The sequence below is a fragment of the Stegostoma tigrinum genome, unplaced genomic scaffold (assembly GCF_030684315.1).
Source record: "Stegostoma tigrinum isolate sSteTig4 unplaced genomic scaffold, sSteTig4.hap1 scaffold_186, whole genome shotgun sequence".
In the NCBI taxonomy this organism is placed as follows: Eukaryota; Metazoa; Chordata; class Chondrichthyes; order Orectolobiformes; family Stegostomatidae; genus Stegostoma; species Stegostoma tigrinum.
The window spans coordinates 105982-129030 of NW_026728126.1; the positions used below are offsets into that span (position 1 = coordinate 105982).

The 23049-nt window shown below is 48.2% G+C and overlaps 1 long non-coding RNA gene across 3 annotated transcripts in view; it reads left to right on the forward strand.

The window, feature by feature from the left end:
• The window catches only part of LOC132207867 (uncharacterized), a 519454-nt gene that overhangs the window by 102231 nt on the left and 394174 nt on the right, over positions 1-23049 (forward strand). For all 3 annotated transcript variants that reach the window (XR_009443926.1, XR_009443928.1, XR_009443927.1), the window contains exons 7-8: positions 1779-1943; positions 6359-6471. This is a non-coding gene — a long non-coding RNA (uncharacterized LOC132207867). The remainder of the gene's footprint in view (positions 1-1778; positions 1944-6358; positions 6472-23049) is intronic.

Genomic DNA, 23049 nt, shown 5'->3' on the forward strand with positions numbered 1-23049 from the left:
CACACCAAGATGGAATTTAGTTCGAAGAGTGACTTCAAAATAGTTGCTTGCTTTTAAAATTTTGACCGTTTTTGCTGTCCAGTTGAATGAATTTAGCTTCATACTGCTTCAATAGGAATTAGTGTTTAATAGGAACATATTTGTGAAACTTACAGTTCCGTAAGTTTTAGCATAAACTGGTGCAGCCTTTCGGTGCTTGCAAAAAGGCTCACCTCTCCATTAATACCGAAGGAAAATTGGAGTTTAAAAGTAAGTTCACCCGCTGTCAGGGAATGAAATGTTAATGTTGACTCGAATATAATTTTTAACAAAGTAATATCTTTGTGTAACACTGAACTCAAATTAAAATTTGGATATGAGAGATAATGGGAACTGCAGATGCTGGAGAATCCAAGATAATAAAATGTGAGGCTGGATGAACACAGCAGGCCAAGCAGCATCTCAGGAGCACAAAAGCTGACGTTTCGGGCCTAGACCCTTCATCAGAGAGGGGGATGGGGGGAGGGAACTGGAATAAATAGGGAGAGAGGGGGAGGCGGACCGAAGATGGAGAGCAAAGAAGATAGGTGGAGAGGGTGTAGGTGGGGAGGTAGGGAGGGGATAGGTCAGTCCAGGGAAGACGGACAGGTCAAGGAGGTGGGATGAGGTTAGTAGGTAGCTGGGGGTGCGGCTGGGGGTGGGAGGAAGGGATGGGTGAGAGGAAGAACCGGTTAGGGAGGCAGAGACAGGTTGGACTGGTTTTGGGATGCAGTGGGTGGGGGGGAAGAGCTGGGCTGGTTGTGTGGTGCAGTGGGGGGAGGGGATGAACTGGGCTGGTTTAGGGATGCAGTGGGGGAAGGGGAGATTTTGAAACTGGTAAAGTCCACATTGATACCATATGGCTGCAGGGTTCCCAGGCGGAATATGAGTTGCTGTTCCTGCAACCTTCGGGTGGCATCATTGTGGCAGTGCAGGAGGCCCATGATGGACATGTCATCAAGAGAATGGGAGGGGGAGTGGAAATGGTTTGCGACTGGGAGGTGCAGTTGTTTGTTGCGAACTGAGCGGAGGTGTTCTGCAAAGCGGTCCCCAAGCCTCCGCTTGGTTTCCCCAATGTAGAGAAAGCCGCACCGGGTACAGTGGATGCAGATGAAGGGTCTAGGCCCGAAACGTCAGCTTTTGTGCTCCTGAGATGCTGCTTGGCCTGCTGTGTTCATCCAGCCTCACATTTTATTATCTTAAAATTTGGATATGCTAGTTTTACAGATGGTTGGATATTGAATTCATTTTAAATGAGGGTGAAGATCACTTTAAATCCAGCATATTTGTGAAGAAAAGAAATAGCATGTCAAATAAAATTAACTGCATGACTCTTCATAGCCCTATATGTAGAATTTCATTCTGAACTATGAGACAGTTGTGACCCCATACTCCCTCAGTGCTCATGGCAAGAGTAAGACTCCTGTGCACTGCATGGAATGGCGGCAACATCAGATTCATTGATGCTTGAGAATAAAAAGAATATGACGATAAGATTTAAAATCAAAATCTCATTGAACACTTCAAGGAATGTATTATAGGAAGAGGGGGAAAGCATGTATGAGTAATAGAAGGTGGTGGCGCAGATCACATAGACCTGTGTGCTAAAACTTATCACAAATTTCACATTGAATGGAACAGTTTAAACAGGCTGGAGGAAGCAGACATGCCAGCCCAAACTTTTTGAATTTGAGCATTCTGTTCGTAAACATCAGCAAAATTGTGGGAAACATGTTTATTCTTTCTCTTTTATTGCACAGAACCGTACGATTAGACTGTTTTGATGAGGAATTTAAAGATTATGTGTCCCATCCGTTTGACTCACCGTTTGGTACCATAGGTTGGTACGATCTTCGTTCGAGAAAGAAAAGGGATGTTCCAGAGACAGAAAACCGTCAAACCATTTACTACAAAGTCCGTTTCTGGTTAGTATTAATTAATGCAGTTAACATTTTTAGCTCGACATGATTGCACAATGGAGTCAATAAGAAAATTCCATCTGATATTCCACATAAATTTTAAGTGGATATCAAAGCAGCTCATTTCTTTTTCACGCTGTATGCTGCTTTTAAGAATGGTTGTCTTATTGTCGAAATGTTTAGCTTTGACTCCATGGCTTCTTCCATTAGCTCACATTGAAACACATGTTTCTTCAGCCAAAAATCCACGTTTACCCGGTGTAGCTTGACTAACCTTCCCCTGTGGTCGTTCCCCTGAAATCCCCTGCGGTCGCTCCCCTGAAAAACAACTATACCATTTTGGATACTGTTCCGGGGGACGAGTTAGCAGGGGTATGCAGTAGGGTGCAGGTCTCTGGCACAGAGTCTGTCCCTCTTGCACAGAAGGGAAGCGGGGATAGGAAGAGAGTGATAGTCATTGGGGACTCAGTAGTAAGAGGGAATGATAGAAGATTTGCCGGGAATGAAAGAGACTCACGATTGGTGTGTTGCCTACCAGGTGCCAGGGTCTGTGATGTCTCGGATCATCTCTTTCGGGTCCTGAAGGGAGAGGGTGACCAGCCCCAAGTCGTGATCCACATAGGCACCAACAACATATGTAGAAAGAGGGATAGGGATGTCAGGCAGGATTTGAGGGAGCTAGGGTGGAAGCCGAGAGCTAGAACAAACAGAGTGGTCATCTCTGGTTTGTCACCCGTACCACGTGATAGCGAGGCAAAGAACAGGGAGAGATTTCAGCTGAAGACGTGGCTGCAGGGATGGTGCAGGTGGGAGGGCTTCAGGTACATGGACAATTGGGGCTCATTCTGGGGAAGGTGGTACCTGTACAAACAGGACGGTCTCCACTTGAATGAGAGGGGCATGAATATCCTGGGTGGGAAATTGGCTAGTGCCATTCGGTTGGATTTAAACGAGCTCGGAAGGGGGATGGGAAACTGAGGTGTAGTCCTAGTACACAGGAGGATGAGCGTAGGGAGGACATGGTCAGGACCTCACTGTCACAGAAGTGTGCTGGCAGACAGCAAGCTGGATTGAAGTGTGACGACTTTAATGCCGGGAGTATCCGGAATAATGTAGGTGAGCTTGCAGCTTGGATAGGTACCTGGGACTTCGATGTTGTGGCCATTTCGGAGGCATGGATAGAGCAGGGTCAGGAATGGATGTCGCAGGTTCTCGGGTTTAGATCTTTCATTAAGGTCTGGGAAGGTGGCAAAAGAGGGGGAGGTGTGGCTTTGTTGGTCAAGGACAGTATAATGGCGGCTGAAAGAACCTTTGAGGACTCGTCTACTGCGGTGGTATGGGCTGAGGTTGCCAAGGAAGGTTTGTCGACTGAGTCAGTGTGGGTGGAAGTTCGGAACAGCAAGGCAGCAGTCACCTCACTGGGGGTTTTCTCCAGACCCCAAATAGCAGTTGAGAGATCGAAGAACTCATTGGCCGGCAGATTGTTGAAAAGTGCAAACGTATCAGGGTTGTTGTTATGGGTGACTTCAACTTTCCCAATATAGATCGAAACCTCCTGAGTGCAGATGGTTTGGATGGAGCCGTTTTTGTCAGGTGTGTTCAGGAGGGTTTCCTGACTCAGTATGTGGACAGGCCGACGAGGGGGGGGAGGCCATTTTGGATTTGGTGCTCGGCGATGAGCCAGGACAGGTGTCAGATCTCGTGGTGGGAGAACACTTTGGCGACAGTGACCGCAAGAGCCTCCCGTTTACCATAGCCATGGAAAGGGAAAGGAGCAGTTACCAGGGGAAGATATTTCACTGGGGTCAAGGAAACTATGCTGCTATCAGACAGGAGTTGGGAAGTACAGATTGGAAGCAATTGTTCCACAGAAAGGGCGTAGCAGACATGTGGAGGCTGTTCAAGGAGCAGTTTTTGCGAGTGATGTATAAATTTGTTCCTCTGAGACAGGTAAGAAGGGGTAAGATTAAGGAGCCTTGGATGACGGGTACAGAGGTGCTTCTTGTCAAAAAGAAAAGGCAGCGTACGTAAGGTGGAGGAAGTGAGGGTCTGGCACAGCTTTAGAGTATTACAGGCCTGCTCGGAAGGAGCTCAAAAGATATTGCCTGTACAATTGTTACCTGTTACAACCTTTGCGTCCACGCTTGCTCATTCAATGGTGTCAAGATGCCAGCAGTGCATGTACCTTCTCCATCCCCTAAAGCCGTCAGCTCACACAAGACATAGTCCTTACTTAAAATCTTCTGATCAACCAAAGTTCATTGTAATGGACATTTTAGTTATCTGTCATGAAACGAAAACTGATTCTGACTGGCATGACCTGCAGTGCAAATGAATATAATCTGCGAAACGAGATTTCTTATGGGCTTGCAGCCGCTACAAATAATTGCTTTTCAAAGACGTTGCATACATACATTTTTTTCTCCTATCACCTTAGATTATTTTTTTGTTTATGCATGTTGTGTGGGCTTCCAGTCAGGCCCATAAACACAGGTTTATGCAGTCACTGTTACAACACGGTATTGAAGGAGAATTTGTGATCTTTGGAGTTTCATTCCAGTGTCTGAAGGAGTGCACCATCAAGCCACTTCAGAGCACTACTGGCGACGAATTGTTGCAAGTTTTCAAGTGTTACCGATCGTCACATAAAATATGGCCTTTTTGTTGTTGCACCATTCATCTTAACTGCACCATATCTAGTATTTAGGCTTGGAAACTATTTCAAGTTTTTTGATTTACTTGTTCAAAATCATTTATGATTGTTGTCATGATATCTACAATATGTTATTTTGATTGGACATAGAGGATTGGATCTGTCTTAATGGAAATAATGTATGCGCTTATAAAACCCCTTCTGGGCAAGGTAGTTGCTCAGTGGTTAGAGCTGCTCATGCACTGGGGAGCCAATTGAGATTCCAGTCTTGGGTAACGATCTGTGTGGAATTGACACGTCCTCCCCGCGTCTGCGAGGGGCTTCTGCCAGGTGCTGCAGTTTCCTCCCATTGTTCAAAGATGTGCAGGTCCTTATATGTGATTTGTGAAGCATTTCTTAAATGTTTCAATCCTGCCAGCATCCAGTGCCTTGGACAAAATAACTGGAGATGAATAAAAGATACTGTGCCTTTTGACACCATTTCCTGCTGGATTTTCATCAATCCTGCTTTATATCAGTGACAACTTCCATGACCTTTTTTGATGCTATGTCTGAATTGACAGTCTAGTTCCAAATATTTGTTGTGCAGTATTTCAAGGTCTCTGTTACAGCATACCCATGAATGTCCACTTCAAAAGATACTTCCATATCATAGAATCCCTACGGTGTGGAAACAAGCCCCTTTTGACCCAAGAAGTCCACGGCCACGCTCCAAAGAGCATCTCACCCTGACTCATCCCCCGACCCTTTCCTCAGTAACCCTACATTTCCCATGACTAACACACCTAATCTACACATCCCTAAACACAATGGGCAAGTTTGGCATGGCCCATACACCGAGCCTGCACATCTGTGGACTGTGGGAGGAAACCAGAGCACCCAGCAGGAACCCATGCAGGCATGGGCAGAATGTACAAACTCTGCACAGAAAATCACGCAACGGTGGGATCGAACCTGGGTCCCTGGCGCTGTGAGTCAGCAGTGCTAACCACTGAGCCACCGTGCTGCCCTTGGAGTTAGACAGAGCTTGCTTGTTCCTGGGTGGCCTCAAACTGCCAACCTCCACTTAGTGGCAAAAGTGCTGACCAACTGCACTCATCTTCATTGGTTTTTGCTTTGTATCATTGAATTCAATCCTTCAAACTCTATGATAAATATTTAAATTTCCATTGATATGTGAGCGTTGTTTTTAGTACGCAGTATTGGTTTATTATGTTTCATTGGTACATAATGAATATTTTATGTACATGCAAATGGGCAAGTTGGTAACGATGCAGTCCACAGACCTGGAGGATAATAACACTGTCCTTTAATCGCCCACGATGCCCTCTGCAAATTGGTAGAAAACAAAAATTTCTATAAAATTCATCTCTCCTCCCGTCAGTCGATCAAAATTAATTCAGGATTTTGGACAGGCCAATAACCGTAAGATTGCACGAGCCGAAACAAAACGACTGGCTCATATTAGTTCAGTAAAGTGAAAGGGCAACAATAGAGGTAGTAGGAACTGCAGATGCTGGAGAATCTGAGATAAGAAGGTGTAAAGCTGGATGAACACAGCAGGCCAAGCAGTATCATTCGGCTCTACACCTTGTTATCTCAGATTCTCCAGCGGCAATTTTCTGAAGTAGGGTCTCGTTCCGAAACATCAGCTTTCTTGCTTCTCTGATGCTCCTTGACCTGCTGTGTTCATCCAGCTCTCCACCTTGGGCAACAATAGAGTATGCTTTAAGTCACTAGATATGTTACGTGGGTTTGTCTTCCTTAGGGTGGAGTTAGTGGAACTGAAAAAGATGTCTCCCTCACAGCGTTTGTGACACAAGAATTGCATCGTTCCTTGGCGGCCTTTCAACAGAAGAATATTCAGAGATTTCCCGAGTGGTAAGAATGTAACTTCTTTTACTTCTCTTTATCTCACTTTTTCCAAAATTGGAAAATAGATTTTAGAATTAACATCGAGCTGATGAAGTGTGAAAAGAAGAATAATTCCAAGCAGTGGTGGGTTTTGGTCAGTGAGGTGGGAGGAGTGGATAGGTGGGAGAGAAGGCGGACAGGTCATGGAGGCGGGGATGAGGGGAGGAACTAGTCTTGGGATGAGGCTGGCGGGTGGGGAGATTTTTAGGGTGGCCAAGTCCACATTGAGGCTATTGAGTTGGAAGCTCCCGAGGCGGAATATGAGGTGCTGCTCCTCCAGTTTCTGGGTGGTTTGGTTGTGACACTGGAAGAGGCCCAGGATGGACATGTCATTCAGGGAGTGGGAGGGGGAGTTGAAGTGATGCAATGATTTGGATATGAAAATAGAAGGTGTGGTTAGTAAGTTTCCCAATGATTGAAGGTGTAGGAGCCAGCCAAGAAGGTCACCTGGGACATTGACAAGGGCCAATAAACTGAGGAATGGCAGATGGTGTTGAGGTTAGCTAAATGTGAGGTGCTACATTTTGGAAAGGCAAATCAGGGCAGCACGTTTACACTGAAGGTTGTGGGGAGTGTTGCTTAATAAAGAGACGCTGGAGTGCAGTTTCGTAGTTCCATCAAAGTACAGCCACCGGTAGAAAGGATATGAAGGAGACATTTGGTGTGCTCGCCTTTATCGGTCAGTGCATTGAGTATAGGAGTTGGGAGATCACTTAGCAGCCATGTAGGAATTTGGTTCGGCTGCGTTTGGAATACTGCAATCGATTTTGGTCTCCTTGCGAGAGGAAGGATGTCGGCGCAACATTGAGGGCCGAAGGGCCTGTTCTGCGCTGTATTGTTGTATGTTGTAAACTTGAAAGGGTTCAGAGAAGCTCTACAAGGATGTTACCAGCATCGGAGGTTGGAGGTATACCGTGGGATTGAACAGGCAGCTATTTCTTTGAACTTTGGAGTTCAGGGCTGACCAGATAGAAGTTTATACAATTACGAGGGACGTGGATAGAGCGAACAGCCAAGATCTTTTCCCCGGATTGCTGGAAGCCAAAACTGGAGGGAATAGGTTAAAAATGAGAGAGGGAAGATTTAAAATGGACCGGATTTTTTTCATCGTGGTGCATGTATGGAGTGAGCTGCCAGAGGAAGTGGTGGAGGCTTGTACGTTTAAAAGGCATGTGGATGGGTATATGAATAGGATGGGTTTAGAGGAATATGGGCCAAATGCTGGCAAATGGGACTAAATTAATTTAGGATATCTGGTCAACATGGACAAATTGGGCCAAAGGATCTGTTTCCCGACTGTACATCTCTCTGATCCTATGTGTCTTTTTTTCTTAACCACGTGGCCCATAGTTAGAAAAACTTGAATCAGGATTTGGGAATGTGACAATTCTAATTGGATCTGTTTGATGAAATTAACTCTGTAGGGAATGGTGGTTGAATTATGATTTGTCAAATTTGAGTTTATTGCAGCATCTTATAGAATAGAGGAGACACATGTAATCAAAATTGAAAATCAAAACTTGGTAAAATTTTGCATTGGAAATACATGACCAGCCATTGGAGGAGATTCATGACCATTGCATTCAAGTGAGAACAACAAATGTGATTCAGTGACTCAGTGAAACGGGATGCAGTGACTGTGTGAACTGGGATGCAGTGACTGAGGGTAATGGGATGCAGTGACTTATGCAAATGGGATGCAGTGATTTATGCAAATGGGATGCAGTGACTAATGCAAATGGGATGCAGTGACTGACGGCAATGGGATGCAGTGACTGACGGTAATGGGATGCAGTGACTCAGGGAAATGGGATGCAGTGTCTGAGTGAAATGGGATGCAGTGACTGAGGAAAGGAGATGAACTGACTGTGGAAAAAGGGGTGCTGTGACTGAGGGAAATGGGATGCAGTGTCTGATGGAAATGGGATCCAGTGACTGAGTGCAATGGGATGCAGTGAGTGAGTGAAATGCGCTGCCCTTACTGAGTGAAATGGGATGCAGGCACGGAGGAAAGGAGATGCGGAGACTGTGGGAAATAGCATGCTGTGTCTGAGGGGAATGGGATGCAGTGACTGTGGGGAATGGGATGCAGTGACTGAGATAAATGGGATGCAGTGACTGATGGAAATGGGATGCAGTGAATGTGGGAAATGGGATTCAGTGACTGTAGGGAATGGGATGCAGTGACTGAGGGAAATGGAATTCAGTGACTGAGATAAATGGGATGCGGTGACTGATGGAAATGGGATGCAATGAATGAGGGAAATGGGATTCAGTGACTGAGATGAATGGGACGCAGTGACTGATGGAAATGGGATGCAGTGACGGAGGTTAATGGGTTGCAGTCACAGTGAAATGGGATGCTGTGACACTGTGGAATGGGATGCAGTGACTCAGTGGAATGTGAAGCATTGACTGAGGGAAAGGAGATGGAGTGAATGTGGGAAATGGGATGCTCTGGCTGAGGGTAATTTGATGCAGCGACTGAGGGTAACGCGATGCAGTGACTGTGGTTAATGGGATGCAGTGAATGAGGGATAGGAGATGCACTGACTGTGGGAAATGGGATGCAATGACTGAGGGAAATGGGATGCAGTGACAGATGGAAATCAGATGCAGTGTCTGAGGCAAATGGGATGCAGTGTCTGAGGGAAATGGGATGCTGTCACTGAGCGTAGTGGGATGCAGTGACTGAGCGTAGTGGGATGCAGTGACTGAGGGTAATGGGATGCACTGACTGATGGAAATGGGATGCAGTGACTGAGGAAAATGGGATGCAGTGACTGAGCGTAGTGGGATGCAGTGACTGAGCGTAGTGGGATGCAGTGACTGAGGGTAATGGGATGCACTGACTGATGGAAATGGGATGCAGTGACTGAGGACAATGGGATGCAGTGACTGAGTGAACTGTGATTCAGTCACTGAGTGAAGTATGATTCAGTCACTGAGTGAACTATGATTCAGTCACTGAGTGAACTGTGATGCAGTGGCTGAGTGGAATGGGATGCAGTCACTGAGTGAAATGAGATGCAGTGACTGAGGGACATGGGATGCAGTGATTGAGTGAAATGCGATGCAGTGACTGAGTGAAATGCGATGCAGTGACTGAGTGAAATGCGATGCAGTGACTGTTGGAAATGGGATGCAGTGATTGAGTGAAATGGGATGCAGTGACTGAGTGAAATGCGAAGCAGTGACGGCGTTAAATGGGATGCAGTGACGGCGTTAAATGGGATGCAGTGACGGCGTTAAATGGGATGCAGTGACTGCGTGAAATGGGATGCAGTGACTGAGTGAAATGGGATGCAGTGAATGATGGACGTGGGATGCATTGACTGAGGAACATGGGATGCAGTGACTGCGTGAAATGGCATGCAGTGACTGCGTGAAATGGGATGCAGTGACTGAGTGAAATGGGATGCAGTGACTGAGTGAAATGGGATGCAGTGACTGAGTGAAATGGGATGCAGTGACTGAGTGAAATGGGATGCAGTGACTGAGGGAAATGGGATGCAGTGACTGAGGGACGTGGGATGCAGTGACTGAGGGACATGGGATGCATCGACTGAGTGAACTGCGATGCAGAGACTGAGGGAAAGGAGATGCTTTGACTGTGGGAAATGGGATGCAGTGAGTGTGGGAAATTGAATGCAGCGTCTGTGAGATACGGGAAACAGTGACTGTTGGAAATGGGATGCAGTGACTGTGGTGAAGGAGATGCAATGATTGAGTGAAATGGGATGCAGTGATTGAGTGAAATGGGAAGCACTGACTTTGTGAAATGGGATGCACTGACTGAGTTAAATGTGATGCAGAGGCTGAATGAAATGGGATGCAGTGACTGTTTGAAATGGGATGCAGTGACTGAGTGAAATGTGATTCAGTCACTGAGTGAAATGGGATGCAGTCAGTGAGTGAAATGGGATGCAGTGGCTGAGGGAAATGGGATGCAGTGGCTGAGGGAAATGGGATGCAATGGCTGAGGGAAATGGGATGCAGTGGCTGAGGGAAATGGGATGCAGTGGCTGAGGGAAATGGGATGCAGTGACTGAGTGAAATGGGATGCAGTGACTGAGTGAAATGGGATGCAGTGACTGATGGAAATGGTATGCAGTGACTGAGGAAAATGGGATGCAGTGACTGACGGAAATGGGATGCAGTGACTGAGGGAAATGAGATGCCAAGACTGAGTGAGCTGGGATACAGTGACTGATGGAAATGGTATGCAGTGACTGAGGAAAATGGGATGCAGTGACTGACGGAAATGGAATGCAGTGACTGAGGGAAAGAAGATGCAGTGACTGTGGGAAATGGCATACTGTGACTCAGGGTAATTGGATGCAGTGACTGAGGGGAATGGGATGCAGTGAGTGTGGGAAATTCAATACAGCGTCTGAGAGATAGGGGAAACAGTGACTGATGGAAATGGGATGCAGTGACTGTGGGACATGGGATGCAGTGATTGAGTGAAATGTGATGCAGTGACTGAGTGAAATGCGATGCAGTGACTGAGTGAAATGCGATGCAGTGACTGTTGGAAATGGGATGCAGTGACTGTGGTGAAGGAGATGCAGTGATTGAGTGAAATGGGATGCAGTGACTGAGTGAAATGCGAAGCAGTGACGGCGTTAAATGGGATGCAGTGACTGCATGAAATGGGACGCAGTGACTGAGTGAAATGGGACGCAGTGACTGAGTGAAATGGGATGCAGTGACTGACTGAAATGGGATGAAGTGAATGAGTGAAATGGGATGCAGTGACTGTGGGCCGTGGGATGTAGTGACTGAGGGAAATGGGATGCAGTGACTGAGTGAAATGGGATGCAGTGACTGAGTGAAATGGGATGCAGTGACTGAGGGACGTGGGATGCAGTGAATGATGGACGTAGGATGCAGTGACTGAGGAACTTGGGATGCAGTGACTGAGTGAAATGGGATGCCGTGACTGAGTGAAATGGGATGCCGTGACTGAGGGAAATGGGATGCAGTGACTGAGGGACGTGGGATGCAGTGACTGAGGGACATGGGATGCATCGACTGAGTGAACTGTGATGCAGAGACTGAGGGAAAGGAGATGCTTTGACTGTGGGACATGGGATGCAGTGAGTGTGGGAAATTGAATGCAGCGTCTGTGAGATACGGGAAACAGTGACTGTTGGAAATGGGATGCAGTGACTGTGGTGAAGGAGATGCAATGATTGAGTGAAATGGGATGCAGTGATTGAGTGAAATGGGAAGCACTGACTTTGTGAAATGGGATGCACTGACTGAGTTAAATGTGATGCAGAGGCTGAATGAAATGGGATGCAGTGACTGTTTGAAATGGGATGCAGTGACTGAGTGAAATGTGATTCAGTCACTGAGTGAAATGTGATTCAGTCACTGAGTGAAATGGGATGGAGTGACTGAGTGAAATGGGATGCAGTGGCTGAGTGAAATGGGATGCAGTGGCTGAGGGAAATGGGATGCAGTGGCTGAGGGAAATGGGATGCAGTGGCTGAGGGAAATGGGATGCAGTGACTGAGTGAAATGGGATGCAGTGACTGAGTGAAATGGGATGCAGTGACTGAGTGAAATGGGATGCAGTGACTGAGGAAAATGGGATGCAGTGACTGACGGAAATGGGATGCAGTGACTGAGGGAAATGGGATGGAGTGACTGACGGAAATGGGATGCAGTGACTGAGGGAAAGAAGATGCAGTGACTGTGGGAAATGGCATACTGTGACTGAGGGGAATGGGATGCAGTGAGTGTGGGAAATTCAATACAGCGTCTGAGAGATAGGGGAAACAGTGACTGATGGAAATGGGATGCAGTGACTGTGGGACATGGGATGCAGTGACTGAGTGAAATGTGATGCAGTGACTGAGTGAAATGTGATGCAGTGACTGAGTGAAATGTGATGCAGTGACTGAGTGAAATGTGATGCAGTGACTGAGTGAAATGTGATGCAGTGACTGAGTGAAATGTGATGCAGTGACTGAGTGAAATGCGATGCAGTGACTGAGTGAAATGCGATGCAGTGACTGTTGGAAATGGGATGCAGTGACTGTGGTGAAGAAGATGCAGTGATTGAGTGAAATGGGATGCAGTGACTGTGGTGAAGGAGATGCAGTGACTGAGGGAAATGAGATGCCAAGACTGAGTGAGCTGGGATACAGTGACTGATGGAAATGGTATGCAGTGACTGAGGAAAATGGGATGCAGTGACTGACGGAAATGGGATGCAGTGACTGAGGGAAAGAAGATGCAGTGACTGTGGGAAATGGCATACTGTGACTGAGGGGAATGGGATGCAGTGAGTGTGGGAAATTCAATACAGCGTCTGAGAGATAGGGGAAACAGTGACTGATGGAAATGGGATGCAGTGACTGTGGGACATGGGATGCAGTGACTGAGTGAAATGCGATGCAGTGACTGAGTGAAATGCGATGCAGTGACTGAGTGAAATGCGATGCAGTGACTGAGTGAAATGCGATGCAGTGACTGAGTGAAATGCGATGCAGTGACTGAGTGAAATGCGATGCAGTGACTGTTGGAAATGGGATGCAGTGACTGTGGTGAAGAAGATGCAGTGATTGAGTGAAATGGGATGCAGTGACTGTGGTGAAGGAGATGCAGTGACTGAGGGAAATGAGATGCCAAGACTGAGTGAGCTGGGATACAGTGACTGATGGAAATGGTATGCAGTGACTGAGGAAAATGGGATACAGTGACTGACGGAAATGGGATGCAGTGTCTGTTTGAAATGGGATCCTGCGACTGAAGTTAATGGGATGCAGTGACTCAGTGAAAGGGGATGCAGTGACTGAGTGAAGTGGGATGCAGTGACTGAGGACAATGGGATGCAGCGACTGAGGGCAATGGGATGCAGTGACTGAGGGCAATGGGATGCAGCGACTGAGGGACATGGGATGCAGTGACTGAGGGACATGGGATGCAGTGACTGAGGGACATGGGATGCAGTGACTGAGGGACATGGGGTGCAGTGACTGAGGGACATGGGGTGCAGTGACTGAGGGAGATGGGATGCAGTGACTGATGGAAATGGGATGCAGTGACTGAGGGAAAGAAGAGGCAGTGACTGTGGGAAATGGCATACTGTGACTCAGGGTAATGGGATGCAGTGACTGAGGGGAATGGGATGCAGTGAGTGTGGGAAATTGGATGCAGTGTCTGAGAGATAGGGGAAACAGTGACTGATGGAAATGGGATGCAGTGACTGTGGGACATGTGATGCAGTGATTGAGTGAAATGTGATGCAGTGACTGTGGTGAAGGAGATGCAGTGATTGAGTGAAATGGGATGCAGTGACTGAGTGAAATGCGAAGCAGTGACGGCGTTAAATGGGATGCAGTGACGGCGTTAAATGGGATGCAGTGACTGCGTGAAATGGGACGCAGTGACTGAGTGAAATGGGATGCAGTGACTGCGTGATATGGGATGCAGTGAATGAGTGAAATGAGATGCAGTGACTGAGGGACATGGGATGCAGTGACTGGGGGACATGGGATGCAGTGACTGGGGGACATGGGATGCAGTGACTGGGGGACATGGGATGCAGTGACTGAGGGACATGGGATGCCGTGACTGAGGGACATGGGATGCCGTGACTGAGGGACATGGGATGCCGTGACTGAGGGACATGGGATGCCGTGACTGAGGGAAATGGGATGCAGTGACTGTGCGAAATGGGATGCACTGTTTGATGGAAATATGATGCAGTGACTGACGGAAATGAGATGCAGTGACTGAGGGAAATGGGATGCAGTGACTAAGGGAAATGGGATGCAGTGACCGAGGGAAATGAGATGCAGTGACTGAGCGAAATGGGATGCACTGTTTTTGGGAAGTAGGATGCAATCACTTATTGAAATGAGATGCAGAGACTGTGGGAAAGGAGATGCTGTGACGATGGGAAATGGGATGCAGTGACTGTGTGAAATGGGATGCAGTGAGTCAGTGAAATGTGATTCCGTCACTGAGTGAAATAGGATGCACTCACTGAGTGTACTGTGATTCAGTCACTGATTGAACTGTGATGCAGTCACTGAGTGAACTGTGATGCAGTCACTGAGTGAACTGTGATGCAGTGACTGAGTGAACTGTGATGCAGTGACTGAGGGAAATGGGATGCAGTGGCTGAGAGAAATGGGATGCAGTGGCTGAGGGAAATGGGATGCAGTGACAGAGTGACATGAGCTGCAGTGTCTGATGGAAATGTGATGCAGTGACTGAGGTAGTGGGAATGAGTGACTGAGTTCATGGGGATGCAGTGCCCGAGCGGACTTCGGGTGCAGTGAGTGAGGGAGATGGGATACAGTGCCTTAGTGAAATGAGATGCAGTGACTGAGGGAAATGGGATGCAGTGACTGAGTGAAATGTGATGCAGTGACTAAGGGAAATGGGATGCAGTGACTGAGTGACATGGGATGCAGTGACTGAGGGACATGGGAAGCACTGACTGAGTGAAATGCGATGCAGAGACTGAGGGAAAGGAGATGCTCTGACTATGGGAAATGGGATGCAGTGAGTGTGGGAAATTGAATGCAGCGCCTGTGAGATACGGGAAACAGTGACTGATGGAAATGGAATGCAGTGACTATGGTGAAGGAGATGCAGTGACTGAGTGAAATGGGATGCAGTGACTGTGTGAAATGGGATGCAGTGACTGTGTGAAATGGGATGCAGTGACTGTGTGAAATGTGATGCAGTCTCTGAGTGAAATGGGATGCAGTCTCTGAGCGAAATGTGTTGCAGTCACTGAGTGAAATTGGACGCATCACTGAGTGAAATGGGACGCAGTGACTGAGGGAAATGGGATGCAGTGACTGAGTGAAATGAGATGCCTTGTTTGATGGAAATATGATGCAGCAACTGACGGAAATGAGATGCAGTGACAGAGTGAAAAGTGGTGCAGTGACTGAGTGAAATAGGATGCAGTGTCTGAGTGAATTGGGACGCAGTGACTGCGTGAAATGGGACGCAGTGACTGCGTGAAATGGGACGCAGTGACTGCGTGAAATGGGACGCAGTGACTGCGTGAAATGGGACGCAGTGACTGCGTGAAATGGGACGCAGTGACTGCGTGAAATGGGACGCAGTGACTGCGTGAAATGGGACGCAGTGACTGAGTGAAATGTGACGCAGTGACTGAGGGACATGGGACGCAGTGACTGAGGGACATGGGACGCAGTGACTGAGGGACATGGGACGCAGTGACTGAGGGACATGGGATGCAGTGACTGAGGTAAATGGGATGCAGTGACTGAGTGAAATGGGATGCAGTGACTTAGTGAAATGGGATGCAGTGACTGAGGGACATGAGATGCAGTGACTGAGTGAAATGGGACGCAGTAACTGAGGGAAATGGGACGCTTAGACTGAGGGAAATGGGACGCAGTGACTGAGGGAAATGGGACGCTTTGACTGAGGGAAATGGGACGCTTTGACTGAGGGAAATGGGACGCTTTGACTGAGGGAAATGGGACGCTTTGACTGAGGGAAATGGGATGCAGTGCCTGAGTGAAATGGGGTGCAGTGCCTGAGTGAAATGTGTTGCAGTCACTGAGTGAAATGGGATGCAGTCACTGAGTGAAATGTGTTGCAGTGACTGAGGGAAATGGGATGCAGTGGCTGAGGGAAATGGGATGCAGTGGCTGAGTGAAATGGGATGCAGTGACTGAGTGAAATGGGATGCAGTGACTGAGGGACATGAGATGCAGTGACTGAGTGAAATGGGACGCAGTGACTGAGGGAAATGGGACGCTTTGACTGAGGGAAATGGGACGCTTTGACTGAGGGAAATGGGACGCTTTGACTGAGGGAAATGGGACTCTTTGACTGAGGAAAATGGGATGCTTTGACTGAGGGAAATGGGACGCTTTGACTGAGGGAAATGGGACGCTTTGACTGAGGGAAATGGGACGCTTTGACTGAGGGAAATGGGATGCAGTGCCTGAGTGAAATGGGGTGCAGTCACTGAGTGAAATGGGATGCAGTGACTGAGTGAAATGGGATGCAGTGACTGAGTCAAATGGGATTGCCATGATTGTGGAAAGGAGATGCAGTGACTGAGGAAATGGGATGCAGTGACTGAGGGAAATGGGATGCAGTGACTGAGGGAAATGAGATGCCAAGACTGAGTGAGCTGGGATACAGTGACTGATGGAAATGGTATGCAGTGACTGAGGGAAATGGGATGCAGTGACTGACGGAAATGGGATGCAGTGTCTGTTTGAAATGGGATCCTGCGACTGAAGTTAATGGGATGCAGTGTCTGACGGAAATTGAATGCAGCATCAGTGAGAAACGGGATGTAGTGACTGAGAAAAATGGGATCCAGCGACTGAGGGAAATGGAATGCCGTGACTGAGGGAAATGGGATGCAGTGACTAAGGGAAATGGGATGCAGTGACTGAGTGACATGGGATGCAGTGACTGAGGGACATGGGAAGCACTGACTGAGTGAAATGCGATGCAGAGACTGAGGGAAAGGAGATGCTCTGACTATGGGAAATGGGATGCAGTGAGTGTGGGAAATTGAATGCAGCGCCTGTGAGATACGGGAAACAGTGACTGATGGAAATGGAATGCAGTGACTATGGTGAAGGAGATGCAGTGACTGAGTGAAATGGGATGCAGTGACTGTGTGAAATGGGATGCAGTGACTGTGTGAAATGGGATGCAGTGACTGTGTGAAATGTGATGCAGTCTCTGAGCGAAATGTGTTGCAGTCACTGAGTGAAATTGGACGCATCACTGAGTGAAATGGGACGCAGTGACTGAGGGAAATGGGATGCAGTGACTGAGTGAAATGAGATGCCTTGTTTGATGGAAATATGATGCAGTAACTGACGGAAATGAGATGCAGTGACAGAGTGAAAAGTGGTGCAGTGACTGAGTGAAATAGGATGCAGTGACTGAGTGAATTGGGACGCAGTGACTGCGTGAAATGGGACGCAGTGACTGCGTGAAATGGGACGCAGTGACTGCGTGAAATGGGACGCAGTGACTGCGTGAAATGGGACGCAGTGACTGCGTGAAATGGGACGCAGTGACTGCGTGAAATGGGACGCAGTGACTGCGTGAAATGGGACGCAGTGACTGCGTGAAATGGGACGCAGTGACTGAGTGAAATGTGATGCAGTGACTGAGTGAAATGTGATGCAGTGACTGAGTGAAATGTGATGCAGTGACTGAGGGACATGGGATGCAGTGACTGAGGGACATGGGATGCAGTGACTGAGGGACATGGGATGCAGTGACTGAGGTAAATGGGTTGCAGTGACTGAGTGAAATGGGATGCAGTGACTTAGTGAAATGGGATGCAGTGACTGAGGGATATGAGATGCAGTGACTGAGTGAAATGGGACGCTTAGACTGAGGGAAATGGGACGCTTAGACTGAGGGAAATGGGATGCAGTGACTGAGGGAAATGGGACGCTTTGACTGAGGGAAATGGGACGCTTTGACTGAGGGAAATGGGACGCTTTGACTGAGGGAAATGGGATGCAGTGCCTGAGTGAAATGGGGTGCAGTGCCTGAGTGAAATGTGTTGCAGTCACTGAGTGAAATGGGATGCAGTCACTGAGTGAAATGTGTTGCAGTGACTGAGGGAAATGGGATGCAGTGGCTGAGGGAAATGGGATGCAGTGGCTGAGGGAAATGGGATGCAGTGACTGAGTGAAATGGGATGCAGTGACTGAGGGACATGAGATGCAGTGACTGAGTGAAATGGGACGCAGTGACTGAGGGAAATGGGACGCTTTGACTGAGGGAAATGGGACGCTTTGACTGAGGGAAATGGGACTCTTTGACTGAGGAAAATGGGACGCTTGGACTGAGGGAAATGGGACGCTTTGACTGAGGGAAATGGGACGCTTTGACTGAGGGAAATGGGACGCTTTGACTGAGGGAAATGGGATGCAGTGCCTGAGTGAAATGTATTGCAGTCACTGAGTGAAATGGGATGCAGTGACTGAGTGAAATGGGATGCAGTGACTGAGTGAAATGGGATGCAGTGACTGAGTCAAATGGGATTGCCATGATTGTGGAAAGGAGATGCAGTGACTGAGGAAATGGGATGCAGTGACTGAGGGAAATGGGATGCAGTGACTGAGGGAAATGAGATGCCAAGACTGAGTGAGCTGGGATACAGTGACTGATGGAAATGGTATGCAGTGACTGAGGGAAATGGGATGCAGTGACTGACGGAAATGGGATGCAGTGTCTGTTTGAAATGGGATCCTGCGACTGAAGTTAATGGGATGCAGTGTCTGACGGAAATTGAATGCAGCATCAGTGAGAAACGGGATGTAGTGACTGAGAAAAATGGGATCCAGCGACTGAGGGAAATGGAATGCCGTGACTGAGGGAAATGGGATGCAGTGACTTAGGGAAATGGGATGCAGTGACTTAGGGAAAGGGGATGCAGTAACTGACGGAAATGGGATGAAGTGACTGATGGAAATGGGATGAAGTGACTGATGGAAATGGGATGCAGTGACTGAGTGAGATGGGATGCAGTGTCTGAGTGAGATGGGACGCAGTGCCTGAGTGAAATGTGTTGCAGTCACTGAATGAAATGGGATGCAGTGACTGTTTGAAATGGGATGCAGTGACTGAGTGAAATGTGATTCAATCACTGAGTGAAATGGGATGCAGTCAGTGAGTGAAATGTGTTGCAGTCACTGAGTGAAATGGGATGCAGTGACTGAGTGAAATGGGATGCAGTGACTGAGGGAAATGGGATGCAGTGGCTGAGGGAAATGGGATGCAGTGGCTGAGGGAAATGGGATGCAGTGGCTGAGGGAAATGGGATGCAGTGGCTGAGGGAAATGGGATGCAGTGGCTGAGGGAAATGGGATGCAGTGACTGAGGGAAATGAGATGCCAAGACTGAGTGAGCTGGGATACAGTGACTGATGGAAATGGTATGCAGTGACTGAGGGAAATGGGATGCAGTGACTGACGGAAATGGGATGCAGTGTCTGTTTGAAATGGGATCCTGCGACTGAAGTTAATGGGATGCAGTGACTGAGTGAAATGGGATGCAGTGACTGAGTGAAGTGGGATGCAGTGACTGAGGACAATGGGATGCAGCAACTGAGGGCAATGGGATGCAGCGACTGAGGGCAATGGGATGCAGCGACTGAGGGCAATGGGATGCAGCGACTGAGGGCAATGGGATGCAGCGACTGAGGGCAATGGGATGCAGCGACTGAGGGACATGGGATGCAGTGACTGAGGGACATGGGATGCAGTGACTGAGGGAAATGGGATGCAGTGACTGAGGGAAATGTGATGCAGTGACTGAGGGACATGGGATGCAGTGACTGCATGAAATGGGATGAAGTGACTGATGGAAATGGGATGCAGTGTCTGAGTGAGATGGGATGCAGTGTCTGAGTGAGATGGGATGCAGTGTCTGAGTGAAATGGGATGCAGTTAATGAGTGAAATGAGATGCAGTGACTGATGGAAATTGAATGCAGTGACAGAGTGACATGAGCTGCAGTGCCTGATGGAAATGCGATGCAGTTACTGTGGGACATGGGATGCAGTGGCTGAGGTCCTGGGAAGGAGTGACTGAGTTAATAGGGATTCAGTTACTCGAGCGGGCTTGGGGTACAGTGACTGAGGGAAATGGGATACAGTGGCTGAGAGAAATGGGACGCACTGTCTTAGTGAAATGGGATGCAGTGAGTGAGGGACATGGGATGCACTGACTGAGGGAAGTGGGATACTGTGACTGAGGGAAGTGGGATGCAGTGACTGAGGGAAGTGGGATGCAGTGACTGAGGGAAGTGGGATGCAGTGACTGAGGGAAATCGGATGCAGTGACTGAGGGAAATCGGATGCAGTGACTGAGGGAAATCGGATGCAGTGACTGAGGGAAATCGGATGCAGTGACTGAGGGAAATCGGATGCAGTGACTGAGGGAAATGGGATGCAGTGACTGAGTGAAATGAGATGCAGTGACTGTTGTAAATGGGTTGCAGTGACCGATTGAAATGAGATTCAGTGACTGAGGGAAATGGGATGCAGTGAGTGTCGGAAATTGAATGCAGTGTCTGTGAGATACGGGAATCAGTGACTGATGGAAATGGGATGCTGTGACTGTGGTGAAGGAGATGCAGTGATGGAGTGAATTGGGATGCAGTGACTGAGTGAAATGGGATGCAGTGACTGTTGGAAATGGGATACAGTATTTGTGGTGAAGGAGATGCAGTGATTGTGTGAAATGGGATGCAGTGACTGAGTGAAATGAGGTGCAGTGACTGCGTGAAATGGGATGCAGTGACTGAGTGAAATGGGATGCAGTGACTGCGTGAAATGGGATTGCCATGACTGTGGAAAGGAGATGCAGTGACTGAGGAAATGGGATGCAGTGACTGAGGGAAATGGGATGCAGTGACTGAGGGAAAGGGGATGCAGTGACTGAGGGAAATGTGATGCAGTGACTGAGGGAAATGTGATGCAGTGACTGAGGGAAATGGGATGCAGTGACTGAGTGAGATGGGATGCAGTGTCTGAGTGAGATGGGATGCAGTGTCTGAGTGAAATGGGATGCAGTTAATGAGTGAAATGAGATGCAGTGACTGATGGAAATTGAATGCAGTGACAGAGTGACATGAGCTGCAGTGCCTGATGGAAATGCGATGCAGTTTCTGTGGGACATGGGATGCAGTGGCTGAGGTCCTGGGAAGGAGTGACTGAGTTAATAGGGATTCAGTGCCCGAGCGGGCTTGGGGTACAGTGACTGAGGGAAATGGGATACAGTGGCTGAGAGAAATGGGACGCACTGACTTAGTGAAATGGGATGCAGTGAGTGAGGGACATGGGATGCAGTGAGTGAGGGACATGGGATGCAGTGAGTGAGGGACATGGGATGCAGTGAGTGAGGGACATGGGATGCAGTGACTGAGGGAAATAGGATGCAGTGACTGAGGGAAATGGGATGCAGTGACTGAGTGAAATGAGATGCAGTGACTGTTGTAAATGGGTTGCAGTGACCGATTGAAATGAGATGCAGTGACTGAGGGAAATGGGATGCAGTATTTGTGGGAAGTAGGATGCAATCACTGATTGAAATGAGATGCAGAGACTGAGGGAAAGGAGGTGCTGTGTCCATGGGAAATGGGATGCAGAGAGTGTGGGAAATTGAATGCAGCGTCTGTGAGATACGGGCACCAGTGACTGATGGAAATGGGATGCAGTGACTGTGGTGAAGGAGATGCCATGATTGAGTGAAATAGAATGCAGTGACTGAGTGAAATGCGATGCAGTGACTGCGTGAAATGCGATGCAGTGACTGCGTGAAATGCGATGCAGTGACTGCGTGAAATGCGATGCAGTGACTGCGTGAAATGCGATGCAGTGACTGCGTGAAATGCGATGCAGTGACTGCGTGAAATCGGACGCAGTGACTGAGTGAAATGTGATTCAGTCACTGAGTGAAATGTGATTCCGTCATTGAGTGAAATGTGATGCACTCACTGAGTGAACTGTGATTCAGACAGTGAGTGAAATGTGATGCAGTAACTGAGTGAAATGTGATGCAGTGACTGAGTGAAATGGGATGCAGTGACTGAGTGAAATGGGATGCAGTGACTGAGTGAAATGGGATGCAGTGACTGAGTGAAATGGGATGCAGTGACTGAGTGAAATGGGATGCAGTGACTGAGTGAAATGGGATGCAGTGACTTAGTGAAATGGGATGCAGTGACTGAGGGACATGAGATGCAGTGAACGAGTGAAATGGGACACAGTGACTGAGGGAAATGGGATGCTTTGACTGAGGGAAATGGGACGCTTTGACTGAGGGAAATGGGACGCTTTGACTGAGGGAAATGGGACGCTTTGACTGAGGGAAATGGGACGCTTTGACTGAGGGAAATGGGATGCAGTGACTGAGTGAAATGGGATGCAGTGACTTACGGAAATGGGATGCAGTAACTGACGGAAATGGGATGCAGTGACTGATGGAAATGGGATGCAGTGACTGAGTGAGATGGGATGCAGTGTCTGAGTGAGATGGGATGCAGTTAATGAGTGAAATGAGATGCAGTGACTGATGGAAATTGAATGCAGTGACAGAGTGACATGAGCTGCAGTGCCTGATGGAAATGCGATGCAGTTTCTGTGGGACATGGGATGCAGTGGCTGAGGTCCTGGGAAGGAGTGACTGAGTTAATAGGGATTCAGTGCCCGAGCGGGCTTGGGGTACAGTGACTGAGGGAAATGGGATACAGTGGCTGAGAGAAATGGGACGCACTGTCTTAGTGAAATGGGATGCAGTGAGTGAGGGACATGGGATGCAGTGAGTGAGGGACATGGGATGCAGTGAGTGAGGGACATGGGATGCCGTGAGTGAGGGACATGGGATGCAGTGACTGAGGGAAGTGGGATGCAGTGACTGAGGGAAATGGGATGCAGTGACTGAGGGAAATGGGATGCAGTGACTGAGGGAAATGGGATGCAGTGACTGAGGGAAATGGGATGCAGTGACTGAGGGAAATGGGATGCAGTGACTGAGTGAATTG